This window comes from Schistocerca americana, chromosome 7, assembly GCF_021461395.2.
Source record: "Schistocerca americana isolate TAMUIC-IGC-003095 chromosome 7, iqSchAmer2.1, whole genome shotgun sequence".
NCBI classification, from domain to species: domain Eukaryota; kingdom Metazoa; phylum Arthropoda; class Insecta; order Orthoptera; family Acrididae; genus Schistocerca; species Schistocerca americana.
In genome coordinates, this window is record NC_060125.1 from 440,179,552 (window position 1) to 440,188,801 (window position 9,250).

The following is a 9,250-nucleotide window of genomic DNA, read 5'->3' on the forward strand; positions in this document are numbered from 1 at the left end:
CAGGAGGCTGCAGATTTTCGCGAAACTGCTGAGGTGGAGATAAAAAAAGACTGAAGAAAATGCTGAGTCATGCAGATGAATTGCTATAATAACGGAGAACGAAGGTCTAAAGAAGGTTCTCAGCAGAATGAAAAGGATTTTCTGAAATCAATAGGCACGAGAATAAATAAGAGACATATAAAGTGATAACATGCATTACTGAAGAAGACTATGAAGCTCTAACAATGGAAGTTGGAAGAGAGGAGTTAGAAGTGAGAGAGTAATTAACCTATTTAGGAAGCAGGATCACAAGGGGTGGTATAAGCCGGAAAGAAATTGTGGGCAGAACGCAGCAGGCCAAAATTGCATTTCATCTCAGAAAAGACTTACCCACGAGTAAAAACATTAGTCTGCAAATAACGAACGGAAAATGAAAGTGAAACTTGAACACTAGGAAAGCAAGATATAAGGCGACTGCAGGCGCTGGAGATCTGGTGCTGCAGAAGGATGAAGAAAACCAGGCGGAGGGATAGAGTTACCAATGAAGGCATGCTGGAAAGAATGTAGAACACCAGATCTCTTCGGAGGCACATCCAAACATGGAGGTACAATATCATCGTTGGAGCTTCAAAATGGGTCCAAGCACTATGAGACTTAACATCTGAGGTCATCAGTCACCTAGACTTAGAGCTACTTAAATCTAACTAACCTAGGGACATCACGCACATCCATGCCTGAAGCAGGATTCGAACCTGCGACCGTAGCAGCAGAGCGGTTCCGGACTGAAGCGCCTAGAACGGCTCGGTCACAGCGGCCTGGTGATCATTGGAGCAATATCAGAGTGAGCTATGGAGCCAACAAATCGCCGGGAACGATTATGATTTATGAATTATGCTAGATCTGCTGCATAACCAGAGAATAAAGGGAAGGCAGGCAGAGGAGTGAAGTGACTAACTAAGGCAAACTAACCTCAGGAGAGATGAAAGACTTGAGAATTTTCTACCCCTTTTACTGATTCTTGTTGGTATGCTAAGTTAATAGGCGGTGGGATATTGTTGGCTGTACAAAACTGGATGAGGTGCGTGTTTTCAAAATTTGAAGCTAGCTCATTCATTATCCGAATGGGATGGAAATCCGTAGATGTGATGTACATGTACAGGTAAACAAATGGCTACAATTTCAGAAAAATTGGATGATTTATTCAAGAGAATGTGTCTCAAAAACTGAGCAAGTCTATAAAGCGTTGGTCCACCTAGGGCCCTTATACAAGTTGTTATTCGATTTGAAATTGATTGAGAAAGTTGGATGTCCTCCTGAGGGATATTGTGCCAAATCCTGTCCAAATGACACATTAGATCGTCAAAATTTCGAGCTGGTTCGAGGGCCCTGCCCATAATGCCCAAAAACGTTCTTAGTTGGAGCGAGATCTCATGACATTGCTTGACAATGTAGGATGTGCCAAGTGTGAAGACAAGCAATACAAGCTCTTGTCGTGTGCGGACGGGCATTATCTTACTGGAATGTAAGCTGAGAATGGCTTGTCATCAAGGACAACAAAACGGGGCGTAGAATATCGTGGACGTGCCTCTGTGCTGTAAGGTTGCCGCGGAAGACAAGCAAAGGCAACTCGCTACGAAATGGAGTGGCACCCCAGACCACAGCACCAGCTGGGCCACATGTCGGTCGACTGTCAAGTTAGTATCGCACTGCTGTCTGGTGCGTCTCCAAACACATCTTCGGTGAGTGTCGAGACTCAGTTCGAAGCAGGACTCATCACTGAAGATATCGCTTTCCAGGTCGTCTCCAGACCACTCCAATGTCTGGAGTAGTCCAGTCAATGAGAGTCCAGGCCGAAGACGAGTCTGGAGAAGACCTGGAAAGCAATGGGATACCAACTTGACTATCGCCCACCATACAGCCCGACAACTAGGAGTCTAGTCTGGCGTGCCATCTCTTTTGTTAGCAGGACCCCTTTAGTTGTCATCCGTGACACCCTTACTGCAAAACGATAAGTCGACGATATGCTACGCCCCGTTTAGTTGCCTTTCGTGGTAACCCAAGTGGTTCAAAATGGTTCAAATGGCTCTGAGCACTATGGGACTTAACTTTTGAGGTCATCAGTCCCCTAGAACTTAGAACTACTTAAACTTAACTAACCTAAGGACATCACACACATCCATGCCCGAGGCAGGATTCGAACCTGCGACCGGAGCGGTCGCGCGGTTCCAGACTGTAGCGCCTAGAACCGCTCGGCCACTCCGGCCGGCCGTGATAACCCATTCTGGGCTTACATTTCAGCAAGCTAATATCTACCTATACACGACGAGAGTTTGTGTTTCCTGTCTTCGTGCTTGCCAAACTCTTTCTTGGCCAGCAAGATTGCCGGACCTCTCCCCAACTGAGACCGTTTAGAACATTATGGAAAGGGCCCTCCTACCAACTCGAGATTTTGACGATCCGACGCGCCACTTGGTCACAATTTGCACGATATCTCTCAGGAGAACATCCAACAACTCTAACAATCAATTTCAAACCGAATAACGGCTTACGCAAGGGCCAGAAGTTGGCCAACGCCTTACTGACTTACTCCATTTGTGAAGCTGTCTCTCTTGGATAAATCACCAATGTTTCTGAAATATTAATCATTTGTTTGTCTATGCATGTACATCATATCCACCGATTTCCGTCCCATTCGTACAATTCCTTCGTGATGAGTCCTTTATTTTCGTCTGAGAATGTATTACTTAGTGATGACAAATATTACGGTTTTTCGATGAGCAGTTAATTATGGGGAGCTATTTTGTTTAGTGGGTCTTTGATGTCAGTTACTTTCTGGCTATAACTCGCAAGTTGCCAAATTGCAGCTCCGCTGCTCCTCCTTCCCCCTCCCCCTCCCCCTCCCCCCCCCCCCCCCTTTGAACTAAACACCGATTTCAAGGAGTTCCGTGGTACCAGTGCTCAGAAACAATATTGGAGTTATAGAAATGTAATAGCTCTAAGATGGTAGCCTAGATTGCCGTTTTACATACCAACGCATTCTGAATTCCGATAATGTGTCGTAACACAGATGAAGTATTGGAACTGGCACCAACAAGAAACTCAAACGTATCAGCAGAGTGGTGTGAGCAGCGCGCTGTAAGTGGGTGGCACGGCTGTTGGGCAACGCTCACTGGAACGTTATCTGTGACGCCTCGCGCTGCCCACGTCACAAGCTGAACGCGACACCTCGCCAGCCGCTTATTTTTTACTGCCTCAAGGCGGGTGCAGCGTTACCGAGTGCCACCACGCGGCCCTTGCGTAAGCTGCCATTCAGTACCTCTCAGATAAGCTTTTACGTAAGACCAAAGCGTGCCGTTGGGCAACAGACGGGCAGATAACGAATCCCCGTCTCTGTTTTAACGACAGCACCTTGCTGATTTAACCGAATGGTTCAGATTGGCCACTGCTGTTCTCACAACCACAATTCTGAGTTACTTTTCTACAACTGTGAAAGTGTTGTCCTCAGCGTTCAGGTCGATAAGACAAAGAACTGTCGCAGTACGAGGGGGTACCACGAAGTCACGTAAATAATTTTTCGATTGTTTCAGGTATTATGTCTGCAATCCTGGTACATATTGAAATAGCCGAGTCACAGTAGCTTAGCCCGTCGCTAAAGGAGCCGAAAAACAACATCGCAGCCGACTGAAAAATTAGAGCATTGTACGATAAATCTTTTTCTGCGTTTGAAGATCAACGCTATGACAATTCATGCCGAGTTGACGGAAGTTTGCCGAAACATAATATCGCAGCCCACTGAAACCTTAGAGCAGGGGTCTCCAAACTACGGCCCGCGGGCCGAAACCGGCCCGCGAGGTCCGGCAAACCGGCCCGCGTTAGCTGCCCGGTCATCCCCGGTATCCGGCCCGCCAAATATTTGAGGTGGTGCCTATACTGCCAACAATTGATGATGATGATGATGATGTTTGGTTTGTGGGGCGCTCAACTGCGTGGTTATCAGCGCCCGTACAATTATCCAATCTTTGCTCAGTCCAATTTCGCCACTTTCCTGGATGATGATGAAATGATGAGGACAACACAAACACCCAGTCATCTCGAGGCAGGTGAAAATCCCTGACCCCGCCGGGAATCGAACCCGGGACCCCGGGCTCGGGAAGCGAGAACGCTACCGCGAGACCACGAGCGGCGGACCCCAACAATTGAGTTTCGAGGCCTATCGCGACCAATACACCGCGACATTGTCGGAGCTCTATCTTTACAAAGCGGAAGGTCATGGTTAAACTCGTGGCTATCCACAATAAACAGACAGACCATGCTCCGTGCGATAGTGAAAACAAAAGAACGGTTAACAGACTAGTCTGGCGAAAACATTTTACTTAAAAAAAATTCTCTGCATTTTATTCTACTCACGAGTCTGGGGCAAGTCTTTCAAATGGACGCCACTTCGGCGACTAGCCTTAGTAATCAATCATTATGGAAGATGCTTCTTAAGCGAAGTTTCACTTTCTTTTGATTACGTTGTAAAATACACATAGCAAGTAAATCGCATAAAATATTTTTATTTAAAGGCAATTTAAAGAAAATACAATACCGGGTGTACATAATGATATTGGATATTTTAGTTTTAACTGATGTATAAAAATAACTGTTATTAATTTATATCTTGAAAACTCAGTGTTACAGTATTCACGTAAAGAAATTTAACATCTTAGTGATAATTAGTGACTTTTATGTAGCTGTAACTTTCCTTTCATAATTACCTCCAGTTGTGGATCAAGTTTACTGGTAGAGATAATCATCAGCGACTTCAAATGCTCGTCACTTAATTTTGATCTGTAAATACTTTTTGCATGTTTCATTTTGGAGAAAGTTTTTTCACACAAATAAGTAGTGCCAAAAGCGGAAAAAAAGCCACGGGCAAATTTATGTAAATTTGGAAACTGTGTGGATGGAAGACACTTATAAAATTCCAGTAATGTTGACTTTGAATGTTTTTCTTTAAAAAAGTCGCTACATTGCAATCAATAATTTCAAACTGAAGTTCTGCGGGTAACGCTTCTATATCGACGCCAAAGGGATTTTGAAATATCTTGATATCGTTTGAATTTGCATCCACTAAAAAATACAGTGAAAAAATACTCAAGTCGTGCTATATGTATTTCGAATTTCAGATTTTCCTTGTCTCTTCGAATCCTGAATTGTCCCACACTTCGTCGTCTCACCTACTAGTACAGCGCATAAAACACTAAAAAACTCGTGAGACACTCGCAACATAGACACAATCACGCAACAGAACTATCAAATATATGCTCTGGTTCTGCTACTCGCTACAAGACTACATAACTAAACTTATTGTTGCGCCGCTTGAAATAACAATGCGTTGACATACTCTGCCTTTGTTATGTCTTGCAGTAATAGTGTTGCTAACAATGATTTTGAGATTTCGTTAACTTTGCAGGACGCTTTCGTGAAGAATGTGCAGTGACATACTTTTTTGTCGGTGAAATTCGCCAGAATAAAATACGCCAGAATTTCGGTCACGTACGTCCACCAATCAAAATTATGTAATTAAATAAAAATCTTAGTTCGTTTCAGTGCTAGCTATTCCCACAACCTTAGATTTTTGCGATTTCATCTTTCCTTTAGCCTTACATTACGGAGATCATGGAGTGCTAGGGTGCTTTAATCCCATTAGGTAGATCTTGCCCCTTATGACTTCGTGGAGGAGTCAATGTGGCCTGCGGACTAAAAAGTTTGGAGACCCCTGCTTTAGAGCATTGTGCGCTAAATCGTTTTCTGCGTTTGAATGAGAACAACGATGCGACAATTCATGCCGAGTTGACGGACGTTTACGGTAACAATGCACCATCATTTAACTTTGACATAACTTTAGGAGCCGCGGACGCTTCGTCTGGCGACTACGTTGCAGCGATTCCGCCGCGCGGTTCAAACGCTGCAATGTGTGCGACTAGCGCTCGTGAGAGCCGCCTGGTTGAATCGCACAGCGGATGCGCAGAAGCTAAGTGATAAGAGCTGTCTGTGTGCTTGTGCGAGCCAGTTACGAAATGGATTCTGACGAGTAAGTGCTGCTTTTCGCCTTGTTAATGGAAAGAAAATACAGATGCTACCGCCTCAACCAAAGTACTTGGTTCATCCTATGTTAACTAAACGAGAGAAACACGGCGTTTTTTTTTACGGTTTATAAAGAACTGAGAGAAAACCCTGCAAAATGTTTTAACTATGCAAATAAAATGCTTATTTTACATACTATACATTTATTTTAACGCCGATTTAACAGTAATTCATTCCCATGTAGTACATTAAAATACAATGAACAAACTCGTTAGTATTTACCCCACACGGAAAAAAATCAGCGACTACCAATGAACCAGATGATACAGGTATAAACATGGCATGTTGCTTTTATATATTTGGGCTTGGCTGAATGGAGGACTAGTTGTGGATGGATTTGAACATATAGGTGAAGTAAACAGAAAATTAAAGTTTCCTCAAAGTGGACATTTGTTTCAAATGCTGTGGCACAGATTTCAAATCATCTAATAACGACGGCGCGGGATTAGCCGAGCGGTCTTGGGCGCTGCAGTCCTGGACTGTGCGGCTGGCCCCGGCGGAGGTTCGAGTCCTCCCTCGGGCATGGGTGTGTGTTTGTCCTTAGGATAATTTAGGTTAAGTAGTGTGTAAGCTTAGGGACTGATGACCTTAGCAGTTAAGTCCCATAAGATTTCACACACATTTGAACATCTAATAGTGACGGTAGAAAATGCTTGTCAGCATCATCTGACTCAGGCTTTGACGACGTTTTTATGTTTTTTGTAGGTATCTTCTCTGATCATCCTCTTGTTTCTTACGAGAATTACAGGCACATCCTCAACACGAAAATAATTCGCCTCATTAGTATGAGCAACTGATTCTTCCAACCCTGCTGGTTAACTCACAACTACAGCTGACAGGAAATTTAGCATATCTAAATATACGTATTTTTTGTTTGATTCTGCAGGAGAACCACTTCTTGAAGCTTTCCTCTTGTTGGGTTAAATTTTGCCAAAGAATCGATCTTTCTCTGCTATGTCGGAGATGAAGACAACATGCAACGTTCGTACAGTGTAAAACATTTTGCACAGAAAGAAAAGATTATAATTACAGGATATGGAGAGGGCGCGCTACATTGAGTGTACTTGTGGCGTTCAATCCACGCGAATATTTCATCGCCCTTGTGAAAGAGGACTTCTGTGCAGCAATAACTGGAGCATATTGTGATCTGCACAACTGCGTTCAAGCTGGATGAAACTTTAGAAATCATTGGTTTAGTTTCGAAGTCAGGAACAAATTTTGTACACATCCTCCCTGCATTATGTTTTTCGATATTATTGCTGTAATCCTTACTTCCTGAATCGCGCCGTATATTACGATGTTGTTCTTCAATGCTGGAACGTTCCACGTCGAAAGTCATTTTTGCAGCAGAAAAGCGCCCATAATTATTTAAACGACATAGAAGCAGCATATGATACAACAGTCAGAAACCTTTAAAAGACAACAAGTGGCAATTGCTTACCCCCGTCACAGAACAGAGCATACAAAAAGGAAAGCAGAGGGCGGCTCCTCTGATGTGTATGAAGTCAAGCGTTGCGCTAGACGCCATATAGAAGCCGAGTAAACACAAAACGAAAGCTGCTTCTACTACCACGGATCTAAATGGATACTCTTACGGAACGGAGGTAATCTAACCGACTAAATGAAGACTTTTGCGAAAGGAAGCGCTAATGAAGCATGTGAGAAATCATTAATTAAAAACATCACATAACCGTTTAAATTCTTTAATGTCCACATGGGCAAACTGTCAACTGCCACTGCTTTTAGCCTCAGACGTCAGTGAAGCTACTTTGTTTTGGAAATATCGGTTTTTTCCTTGCAGCAGTTTTATTTTGCTTCTTAATTTTTCTTCCCTGGGACTTTGAGCTGATAAATCAGCTTCACTTCCAGCAGAAACAGCTGCTATGGGACACATTGCAAGAATTTCAATGTTTGTATCAATGCCGGAATTTTCACTCATGTTTTCAGCCTGAAAGTAGCAATTACGTATTATTTACTTGCTGAAGGTGACCGCTTGCGATAAGCAAGAAAACCAGGTTCGATTCCCGGTCTGCCAAAAATTTTCACATGACACAGCTGATACCAAGATATTCGCAGTCAGCGAATTTATTTTGAAATAACATAGGTATTATTATAAATGAAGGCAGTAAGCTCCATTAAAATGTAATTTCTACAAATGGTCTGAATTAGGCCCAGACCTGAGCTGCAGGCTACTTGCACATGCCATCGTCAGGCAATGCACTCAAATAAAATACTGTAACCTATATTTTCTCCATACTGTAGTAAAATGTGGCTTTCCTTCCAACTTAAAAAAAAAAAAAAACGATATGTTAGCTGCATCTGGCACACAGCAACGCGTCATCTAAAACGAACTAACCGTAAAGTAACTGCATATCCTTCAAATTTTATGATGCAGTTTATTAGGAAACTAAGTATCACAGTAACGTTGACCAATATCGAAAAAATAGATACTTCATCATCGAACTGTCATATGAAACTGTAAGATATGAGAGAAATCAGTTTCGTGTGGCAATTAGTTGCTTCAGAATGGAATGAGAGGTATTATATATAGTGATGAAGAAAATGCACGAATTCTGAACAAGTCGTTTTCAATTTTTAAAGGAAGAGGAGAACCTCTATCGAAAACTAACTCCAGGATTTGATGCAGCTTTGCTAGATTTACCTACAGTATATTCTATAGTTTAAAGAGGTTTCTATTGTTTACAGCCAAAAAATTGTAAAATTGACTTTCCTCATGCACTATTATCTGCCACTTTGTGGAGACCGCTCGTTACTTTCCTGATGTGCCCTTCTCTCTTACTGCTGATCATTACATACAGGGTAAACTTTCAGAACCGTGTAGAAATAGCACCACTGGTCAGAATGACGTCAAATTGCAAATGAATATTATCGGAGAAAGGGGAAAACGTATGGCAGAAGAAAAATAAATAGTTACAAAATGCAGCAATAGATGACGCTGTAAGCATCATAATTTAATAGTGGTCGACAATGACAAATTAATCATACAATAATGCCTAAGGTGCACGTCTGACGTTAAACAACCTATACTACTCAGTGTGCATGGGGGTACAGGTTGATACTGTTAGTTACGTAAGTCTCTCCACCAAGGCAAGGTCATGTCACATCGGATGTGTTTACTTGT